Raw genomic sequence first — 11930 nt, forward strand, 5'->3', positions numbered from 1 at the left:
TCAGAAAGATTGTAATTGTTTAGAAAAGGCCTCAGGTTTGTTAGAGAACATCAGTGAACAGACAGCACAGACCAAGGAAATTAGCAGACAAAAAGTTTAAAACTGCAGTACGAAAATATGTTTTTTACATATTTGTTAAAACTATCAATGTCGTAATAGTGTGGCATGAGACAGATAATATGTGAAAAATTGACTAACTTTTCCTAATGGATCTGCTGTTATCTACAGTAATACACTGCTCCTGGTCAGAAACAACCAATCAGAGCCAGAAGAAAGGCCTTAGCGCTGTGAATCATCCTCATGTACATGCTGCTCTCAACCTCCCCTGATCTCTGCTACGCTACAGGTGGTTCAGCACATCAGAAGCTGTCATGAACGTTCAGGTTTGGCCACCAGTGATGCAGTTTTTCTGTCATGGTAAGTTGTTTCTCTGTCGGTAGCACATTTAGCAGCACATACACGAGGTTCACTGACAGCTCTAAGATGCTCCTCCTGGCTCTGATTGGCTGTTTTTGACCGGGATTGATCTCAAGGAGGAGGTGTAGGAGTTTGATCTTTTCACAAATGATCTGTTTCATGTTATGCTATCACGACATGATGACAGCTTTAAGTAAAACATATTTTTGTAAAAGTTGCATACTGCAGCTTTAAAACAGTTCTGCAAAATTCTGATCTTCTAAAATGTCAAAGAGCACTGCTCTACCAATCATTAAAAAATGGAAAGAGTTTGGCCCAATCACAAATCTACCAACCCAGGCATCCATGGTAACTCTGGGAGAGATGCAGAGTCTCTGGACTGTTTTTGTGCTATTCTCTTCATTAAATTAATCATCTTCATCTCAAGCTGGGTCCCTGCGCTCATTCTCACCACCACCAACCACACCTCATGACACAGGGGATGTAGATGCTTTGCAAGGTACTGCAGAAAATGATCTCATTATGGTAACTTTACGGACAATATCTGTTTTTCTGCTAACAATGTACCTTTAAAACAATATTAGACAAACGCTTTCTGCTAGAAGACGGCGCTCTGTAATGAAGAGTTGCTTTCAAAAGCCAGTGCTGTTGCAGAATCAGGCAGTAAAGTCATTTGCCACTTCTTTCATCTATCAGATGAAGACAGCCCAAATAATAAAAAAGAAAAGTCTGTGAAAACGAGTACAAAAGCTATTTAATCGTTCTCATCTTCTCTTAATAACTGCAAATTTCCCCCTGGGCCCAGGGGAGAGGGCCTCTCTGTGCCGCTGGCCCCTTATCTGCCTCCTCCACATTTCAGCAAGCTGAGCGGCTCCGTCAGTTCCCAGCTCCTGGCTTGTTCTCGTTTGGGGCCTGTGGGGAAGCTGGGCTCCTGGGTCCACCATTGTTCTGGCCTGGGAGGAAAGCCCAGAGAGAATACTGAAAACCAGAGAGTGGGAATATTAAAAAAGAAAGAAGAAGAAGAAAAACTTGAGCCACTGCTTCATTAAGTGGAAGTCTTTCACAAGCAAACATATCAGAAACAGAGCCCCTTTCAGAGGCAGTAATTAGCAATTTGGAAACCTTTCCCCCTCAGGATATACTGTTTCAATTTAGTCAGCAGCTTTAGATACTTTGCCACTTAATATTCATTGTTTCTACCATCTTCTCAATTTCTCTATGTACAATGTCTGGTCTTTCTTTGGTGATAAAATGCTTTATCTGACATGTAATTTTTCTTTTCAATGAGACTTCTGCAGGAAAAGCTAATTTGTATGAAATACTTTTAAAGGAATTATGAAAAATGAAGGGATGTGAGCTTCACAAAGCAGAGCTGGTTGAGGATTTTATGAGGTCCAAAGCCAAATCTCCTTTGGGGGCTCACTTTCAGTCACCACGGCACCACAGATTTCCCTTTTAAAGCCAAAGCTTTTAGTTTGAAACTGTCATTTAAAGTTGAAACCAGAAATTTACATGCACCTAGTAAAAAGACACACACATTTTTCTCACTGTCTGATGTTAAAGCATGCCAAACTTCTTCTGTTTTAGGTCCAGAATAATTTCTATTTGCTAAATGTCATAATAACAGGAAAAAAAAATGTCAGAGATTTATTTATTAATAATTTCAAAATCCGAAATTTGTATGTATTTCCTCACCGTTTATATTTCCTTCAACTGTATGACTTAAATCCAACCTTTTCAGTTTCCTTCCTTCAGTTTGTTGAAGTTCTGGCCCATTCTTCCTGACAGAATTGGTGTAACTGAGTCACATTCTTAGGCCGCCTCACTTGCACACACCTTTCAGATCTTCCCAAAACTGCTCCACAGCACTGAGATCAGGGTTTTGTGACGGCCATGCCAAAATATTGACTTTGTTGTCCTGAAGACACTTTAAGCATACAGCTGCTTAGGGTTATTGTCAATCTGGAAGCCCCATTTGGGAATGAGCTTTAACTTCCTGCCTGATGTATCAGTTCCTCCTACTGTAAAACAGTTCCACAACACGATGCTACCACCTCCGTACTTCACAGTTGGGATGGTGTTACCAGGCTTACAAGTGTTCTCCTATTTTCTCCAAATATATCGATGGCCATTATGATCATAACATTTCAGGACTTGTCTCCAAAAATGAAGGTCTTTGTCCTGGTGTGCATTTGCAAACTTCAATCTGGCTCTTTTACATTTCTTTTGGAGCAACGGCTTCTTTCTCACTGAGTGGTCTTTCTGCCAATGCTGGTTCTGAGGTCAATTTGCACATGTTGGACCAAAACCCATCCTTCTCTGAGAATCTATCTCCCTCTTGGTCGGACTTTGACATTCCCATCTGGTCTACACTTGCGTATAATTGTTTGAACAGATGAACATGGTACTTGTTCATCTGTGCTGTGCATTTGGAAATTGTAAGTAAGTAAGTAAGTAAGAAAGCTTATTTCTGAAGGGCTTTGCACAGACATAAAAAAAAACCTAAAGCACCGTACAATAAAAATAACAGTGAAATCATACCAAAATTCTCTTCCTGATATCTTGGTTGATATTAGGAAGATCTGAGAAAGACATCGCCCTAGGAAAGTCAAATGACTTTCAAACGAGAAAGTAATTTGACTTACTCAATGTGTCAAACAAAAAAGCGGTGTGGCTTTACGATACATCCACAGGTGTGTATCCATTTAACTCAAATAGGTTAGTTAACCTATCAGAATATCAATGTCATAACTTAGGAAACTTGATGATCATCTAGGTTTTCTTTCAATGGTTTGAAGAGATAGTAATCTCTCTGTATGTAAACCTCTGATCTTGAAGAGAATAATAAATAAATCTCACATATTCTTTCCCACATTATTGTGGCATTTAGTAAATAGAAGTTGGTAATTCTAACTGACCTAAATCAGGAAGGTTGTGTCTTAATTAAATTCAGACAGTGAGAAAATATTATTTGTCTTTTTATTTGGTGTATAAAAAGCAATTCAAACCTTCTGGTTTGAATTGCTTATGGGAAAAGTTTTTCAGAGTTTTGCAAATAAAGTTCCTGTATTTAGTTCTACACATAAACTCCTGATTCAAAAATACTGTTAGCATTAATTATTTGCTTGTGTTTATACCACCCTCCCTTCTGCATGGATTTAACAGCAAATGTTTCCCAGCTGCTTATTAAGCCAAACCACATAGCGCACCTCGGGGGGTGCAGACTCACACTTATCTTCGTCTCCATAGAGCCTTTGTTTCAAAATCTCACCACTCCCATTCATTTCCAATCAGCATTGTCTAATAGGAATAATTGATTTTTGCCTTTTCTTCGCAAATGAGAAATGCTTGTGATTGAACATTTTGTCTCTGAATCTAAATTCCAAGATCCCCATCAATACTTGAGAAAAATAGGCAACTCATTAAAGCAAAAAAAAAAAAGAGAGAGAGAGGGGTAGCTAGGATGTGAAAAGGGGAGGTAGGAAATGAAATAATGAATGGAGTCCGAGAGAGCTATCTTTCCCAGGCAGAGCGCCACAAGGGATGCAAACTCTCCGCCACCAGAAATGAGCTACCTATCTGTGAAAAGAGTGACTGCTCCATCCTATTTGATTTGGCTCTCCTATCATCTCTTAAGAAGATGTCAGCCTTGCTTCTTCTATTGCTCTGAGCCTTTATCAACCCGAAGACGATTTCCCTGCAAAATACAAAAAAAAAGAAAGAAAAGCAGAGAGAGAGAGGGAGAGCAGGAAGGGGGAGAGACACATTTCAGCGCCTTTCAGGGAGCAACACTAAAGAATAAGTGTTGTGCGATAAAGAGAGGGTTGTTAAATAGATCTGTCTATTTGTATGGTAATAATGATCGCTTAAAGACTCGACTCTCTGTGACTTGTAGAACAAGAAAATAAATCTGTATTCAGGTGTTGTGTTAACATGACTCTCCGAACGACCTTGTAAAACTTTCATACAGTAAAAAATGACTCGGATTTCAGTTTCTTCCTCTTCGTTTCATCCATTCAGAGAGGAGGGGTTCCCTCACTGGGAGGCAACGCTGTCCATCTACACACAGAGGTCCACTTCTGAAACATCTTCCTCAAAGCTATTGCAAGCAGACATACAAACCCTGTTTAATCTAAAATATCCAATCTGGTGTCCCAAAACTGAAAACTGAAACTGGTTTGCAACACTGCTGCATTGCTATTTTTTCTCATTTGAGTGACTTTTTGATCGTACACTGTTGAAGCAAGTAAGGTAGTTTAAAAAGTAGAAACTTGAAGAAGATGAAGTCGTAAAAAAACACGCTTTGGCTATGAAACTATAGACCAGCTTTTAATATCTCACAGAGCACTGCTTAATTCATCATCTAAAAAGTAAAGTGTGCGGCTCAACTGCAAACGTACCAAGACATGGACATTCATCACACCATTAATCAGAAAAGCAGACAAGACAGAGGTGCTAACTTTGGAGGAACTGCAAATGAAAATTTTTAAGAACCATAACGTCATTTCTGTTGTTAAACTTTAGAATAAAGAGAAACAAAGCGGACAGATGGATAAATTTTCTTCTACTGGATGTTTGTGAAAAATAGATGTTTTCTAATTAATGGCAACAAAAATTGATCAAAAGAAATTTCACTGGTACTCTTATTGTCATCTTTTTGTGGAGATTCAATGCAATTATGCCATTAAACTACAGAAAAAACACAAAAATAATTATCATGTCACAATAAAAGAAGGTCAAAAGAGCCACTAGTGGTTGCAGATTCCTGCTCTAGATTTTTAAAGCTAGAAAGCCAGAGATATAACCTCAGCAACGAATGGTTGTTCTATTAGTGTTCACTCAAATCAAAGAATACAATACTTTATGTTGGTTGGTCACATAACCTTCTGGTTGTAATGTGACAAAATGGTAAGAATTTGAAATGGTGTGAATATTTTTGCAAGGCATTGTGTAAAGTTCAGCGAAATGACAGTTTCTCAGTAGAGAGAGCAAAGGAAAGCATAACTTATTGTATTACTGATTAATTTTATCTGTTAGCAAATCTCAGAAAGTCACACCAGAGAGCCTTCATAGTTATGTCTGGTTCTTGGTGTGGAAACATTTTTTAAAAGGAAATCTAACAATTATTAACAACTTTATTTATGCACCTGCTGTTATCTTGCTACTTGACATCAACAAGCCTCAAAGCAAGATCTCTTGGCCTGTTTGCTCACAAACATTTAGACTTATCTCCTCAAGCATCACAATAAGTCATTAACACAATGAAAGTTACCAGGAGCCTAAATCCAATGTATTTATGGCAGTTTTCTTCATACCATGCTGTAGTAAAACAGCTTCAACATTATTTTATTGATTTTCAGGAACCGTTATGTCTCAGTGTTCAGCACCAGACACAATAGATTTCTGTGTTTGAATTTTGTTGTTGTGTTCAACTCCTTAGTGAATCAGAAGTATTAAGCACATACGTTTTAGCAAAAGTATGTGGTAAAAATATGTCAATGTATTTGTCAAGGATTTTATGTGATAGATGAACACAAAGTAACACAAAAGTGTGAAGTGGTGCTGCCACCACCTTGTTGCACTGTTAGCTATTTACCACTCAGAGCACAATGCATTTAAGTCAAAAGTAAAATTTGTTAAAAAAAAAAAAAAAAGAATTGAAGAGCATTTTCCACATCACAATCATGCACTATTAATGTGTCAATCTTATAAACTCCCATAAAAATACACTGATGTTTGTGCTCATGATGTGACAAAGGGTGGAAAATTTCAAAGGTAAAATACTTTTACCTTCTTAAACTCCTTAGAATAACTTTCAACATTTCCAAACATAAGAATTCACTGAAATACTTTTACAACCAGATACGGCTTTGAAACATGACACATGGAATTTGATTTGAATCTTCACATTTAATTAGAATAAAATGTTCAGCATTTTAAATGTAATGTCGGTATTTTTCAAGGAGTGCATAAAGAATCTTAAATCACAATGGAAAATCTGAACGGCATGCTCTTTGTGTTCATCCTTTACAACAGCATTGACGAGGAGGAAGAGGAGGAGGAGGAGGAGGCTGCGGACTACATGTAGCTCTTCAGACCCAGCCTGGAAAGCATTAGAGGCAGATTGATTAGTCTGCTCCACTTGGCTGATTAATCAGGACCCGTTAGGTGGAGACGAGGACCATTTATGGCTGATTATCATCCCCTGAAAGCATAAGAAGCAATTCACAGCGGAACTTTTTCCACCAGGAGAATTTCTGTTTCTTTATTTCAGTTTTGATCATCCTCGTTACATGTCTGGTTTTTAAAAGAGGACAGTTTGATCATACTTTACAGGAGTCTTGCTTGAAAGCCTTTGATGGGAGGTTTATGTAAACCAACAAGTGAATCACAAGTTTTGTTTTGTTTTTTCCTTCAAAGAAATACAAGAAAATGCTAATGAAAAAAAAAAACATAAAATTTTTGTCAAAAACATTCTGATAATCCTGAAGACTTTTATAAAAAATATTATTTGGACCCAGAAGTCAGAAGGAAAATTCCCCAAAGCAATATATAAGATTCACTGTCAGTTAACCACAGTTTCTTTAATATTTACCCAACAGAGACAATTATTTTTGAGATAAATTAGGTTGCTTTGGAAGCTGTTTTTCTCCTTTCAAAAATTAAACAACTGCAATTTGAATTTCCTCATGTTAAATTTGTCCAGTAGATACATTTATTTGATGAACTGAAATATTAATTTTCACTAAAAAAAAATATCAAAACGGAAGAAATCTATGAGGGAGCAAATATTTTTTCACAACACTTTAGTATAGGTTTTGCCCCAGTAAATACAATTAATGAAGCACAATATGCAAAGTGTCTGCAACATTTTATAGTCAGGTAAGAACTTAAACTTTAAAATAGGAAAGTGAACAACCATCACCCTGACTTCAACAATTCAGTTTCTGTAGCAATCACTGTATCCTTCCTTGTATTTCAGACAAAAAGGTGTGGAACAATTAATATTACAGCTGCTAGTCAGATAAGTGTACTTTTAGAACATGTTGGCAGCATTATCATGATGGTCTATGCAGCCAAACATCCAGTTATTCTCCAGGCTTGCAGCCCACACTCAGCTGCAGAGTGGCCTTCCCAAGCCTGGTCACCCGTTTCCGTTTATCTGCTGGGATAACTATAAAAATCTATCAGGAGGCAGGGGTGGGCTTTTTCGCTCAGCTCGGCCCTGCTGGCAGATTGAGAGCCCCCCGTAATGCACAAGTCTGTTTTTATTATTCCTGTTGAGAGAACACTATTTCATCAACTGCATGATCCCACAGAAGAGAGGAGATAGCCCCGGCTCGGCTATATTTCTTCCAATCAAACATTCCAAGGGGAAAAAATGAGTGGGTGCCATCAAATCCCAGAATAATGCTGCCAGATTTTATGTAAAAAGAAGGACTGATGGACAAATACAGGAAGGCAAGACAAGTTTAATGACGTGTGTTCAGGAGCTGAGATTGGAAAACTGACAGAGAAAAGCAGCCTCTTTGCAGGAATATAAATTGTTGTGCACTGTAAAAAGGCTTTTATCTGGAGTGAATATGGGACGTAATACACAGGTCAGGGTTAAGTCATTTTCTCCGGCAAGTTAAGCGAATAATGAAGGCGAGCCCTCGCGGAGAGGAGCACTGCTACTGCCAGTTTGTCTTCATTTATTATGCCAAATCTCATGATTTTGGCGTTGGCGCGGTGAGTGCTCTGGCGCGCACCGGTGGACGACATATCGCTTAATTTACACAAGGTAATGAAAGCAGGGAATGGGAGGACAAAACAATTTACCTGCTGACACGGGAAGAAGTGATTTGCGAACACGAGGGGGAGGAGGGGGCGAGTAAAAGAGCCGGCTGGGGGGCCAGGGCCACGGGGTGGGAAAGGGGCAGAGGAAGGAGGGATGAGAGGAAACATAAAAATCTAAAGGCTGAAACTGACAGAAAAGCAAGTCGAGCTTCAGACGATGACAGCAATGGCTCCAGTGAGGCAACAGTAAAAACTCTGCCTCTGCTCTCCCGCTGCCCTTCCCCTCACAAACAGACTCCACAAAAACATACACAATCAAACGACAAAATTGACCTCAGATGTGGAGGGTCTGTACTGACAAGGCCCTTATTTTACCCCTTGTTTTCTCCACCAATCGTAATCACTTATCAGGGAGCCACTTATGGAGCTGAGATGGGAGGCTTCACCCACACTTTGGAGCTGCAACCGGCCACACAATGACCACAGGTCTGATTTCTAACCCTGGATTTTTACAACACATCAAATGGCTTGCATGTCACAGATAGATGGTCGTGCATCCAGCATCCCGACATGAGTGAATATTCGTAGGCACAAATAGAATAGTGTAAGGTGAGATTGAGTTGGAGTGTTAATCAACAACTGCTGCAATATTTGTCACAGTTGTGTTGAATCTAAAGCAGTGGAGTACATATGTGGTTTTCATGGCTTATGAGACCTGTAGTGCTCATAATCATAATTATCTTCTCAAGATTTTTTTAGCCTGAATTAACTGCTAATTAAGATTTTTTTTTAAATAGCACAGCCGTCCTACGCCACTGCAAAGAAAGAGGAATTGCGAGGTGAAGTTATAAGAATAAGATCTTTGACAATAAAGACACGGAGATGACACAAAGGGTTAACATGAGAAACCACCTCTAACCCACAGTTGCGTATGGTGGAGGATCTGTAATGCTGTGGGCCTTTTTTCCTTACAAAGGCACTGAGAAGCCTATTAGGGTGCATGGCATTATAAACTGTTTTCAATAAGAACGATTTGGCTTCTGCCAGATAAATAAAAAACAATGATTAATGATCCCAAACATATGATCAAAATGAACCAAAAATGATTCACCAGACACAAAACAAATCAACCTTTTATTAAGACCATCTCTGTCCCAGACATAGGAATCTAAAAGATGTAAAAAGATTGTGCTAATAAGAGGTTTCAAGGAGGTCTCTTTCTTTGTATGTCCCAACTTTGTGAAATAGGACACAGTTCATCAACTTTTGTGATGATAAACTGTTGTTCTCCTAGCCAAAAATAATGTAAAAACTATTAGCAGTAAGGATGTGAGTAATGTGTGACCAGTTACAGAAAGAATATTTCTAGATTTGTCAGTGTAAGATTATACTGGTGCACTAAATAAATCAATGTAATGTTTTTTGCTAACATTTACTAAGGATGCCAATAAATATGACTTACATTGTATATTATTTTAAGTATCTGTCCTAATTAAATTTTTTCTGTCCTGGAAATTTGTTGCCTACAATTAGAAATTATTGTGAATCTATAGTCACTTATCCAGTCTAAATGATTCCCTCTGTTGATGGATGAGATCTGGACAGTGATCGACTGGCCATCTGGCTCATGGCTTTTTCACAAAAAACAGGAAAGAGTCTGGCCAGGACTGCCTGACAATATGGCTGGAGCACCACTGTAATTTTCCAATCACCAGCCCTTCAGGCCAGGCCACTCCTTAGGGCAGTAAGATCAGATGAGCTCGGGTATTTTCTTTTGTATGAGGCCAAACTCTATTTGTCTGCTCACAGGAACAAAAACAATCAGGGAGCCGAGAGAGACTGGCTTCTTGGTCTCGCTGGAGACGGGCCAAAGACAGAGCAGGAGGAGGGAAGAGCGGGGGGACAGAAAGCGGGTGACACAGATAACCGAGCCCACCCTCCCGCTCTCCCGCTCTCCTCCTCTCCCCGCTGCGGGTGGCTGCTTGGTTCTGGTGATGATGAACGGCGGACGCGGCTCAGAACCAGGTCCCTGCTGTCAGAGCTCTCGGCAGGACGAGACATGGAGAGGAAGTGTCACTCTCAGCGGGCCCGCTGGGTCAACCTGGACTCTGCTGAGTCCTGCTGCTTGTGTCTTCACAGCAAAACAAACACCATCACACCCACCCCTCCCCGCAAGAGGACACACACACACACACACACACACACACACACACACACCCCCACACACACGCACACACGCTGCTAAACTTCAACTATGCTCTGGAGAAAATGTGTAACCAGCCCTGTGCAGAATCTGAATACTAACTCTGTGAAATCTGCCTTTGTACGTCAGAATATCCAGCCTGGATTGAGTCTGAAAGAGGAACCGGTGTTCTAGCTGCAACTGTAAATGGGGGGGCTCTCCTCCGTGGGCCACCCTCCCCCGCCTGCAGCTTTTTCCACAGGCTTATTTCCCCTCACAATGAGAGGTGACAGTGAACAGTGGAACTCGTCAGTGTGAATAACACGCAGTTACGCTTGGTGACACCCTCTGGTGGAGCACGACACACACACCCGCACACAGTGGCGCACACAGTGAGGCTCGAGGGCCCCCGTGGTAGGCCCGCTGTCAACCTCAGCGCACTGCATTCCATTACAGCTTAACTGGGGGCAAATTGGGCAATCTGATGGGTTAAATTTGACACGTTTGTCTGTCCAGCCAATGCTACTTGTGCCGGATAGACACTTTCCATAGTGCAGTGGGGTGGGAACAGTGAAACACAGGATATAAATTTCAGTGCCTTGCTAAGTTATTCACCCTCTAAGAGGTTGTATTGTAAAACAAAAGTGGACAAAGTTAACAACTACACTGAATTTGAGTGCAACTTTATGTGACGGACCAAATTAAAACAGTTCATAATTATGGTTTGTAGGGTAAAGGTTATATCATTTTTAAAACTTTTTGTGTTTTTTTGGCACGACTAACAGTCCTTTCAACAGATTCTCCAACCCGAGTTGAGGATGCCTGCAGCTCCTCCAGAGTTTTCTGTTCAATGCTCTCAGTAGGTGCCGCTGCTTCTCTTTTCTGATGATGGACTGAACAATGCTCTTATGAGACAGTCATGACTTGGATATTTCTACCACTTTGATGTATCTGCTGTGTTCCTTGGTTTTCTTGATGCTGCTCTCTCCCAAAACTATGAGACCTTTAGATAACAGCTGGATTTAAAATGAGATCAAATGAAACGAAAGCAGATTTTGTATATCATCTGTCTGTATTTCATTGGTTTCAAAGTTTTTATATCATTATTGTTTTACCTTTATTTAATCAAGAAAGTCCAAATGAGATTAAAAATGTCTTTTTCAAGGGAGTCTTGGTAAAGACGCAGCAAAGGTCACATATCAGCTACAAGCAGTTACACAATTAAAATGCCATACAAATATTTATTAAGACCATTTGTAATTTAAAGAATTCATCTATAATGATCTCAAACTGCACTTAAAAGTGCTCAATGAAATAAGTTCAGTTAATTTCCAGTCTTTTTGCAAAACATGTAAGTGAAGCTGAGTAAACAAAGGTACTTTTTCCCAATTCTGTGCAGAGAAGAAGAAATGATCATTTGAGCACAAAGAGTAAGAATCATCACAACAAAATTAGGTGATACAAAAGCACTTCACTCATTTCAGATTTTTCTTCGCATCATTTTCTGCCTACTTCACAACAATCCACAACTTTGTGTTGGTGATTCATATAA

This window comes from Poecilia formosa, unplaced genomic scaffold (assembly GCF_000485575.1).
Source record: "Poecilia formosa unplaced genomic scaffold, Poecilia_formosa-5.1.2 Scaffold30, whole genome shotgun sequence".
Lineage (NCBI taxonomy): Eukaryota > Metazoa > Chordata > Actinopteri > Cyprinodontiformes > Poeciliidae > Poecilia > Poecilia formosa.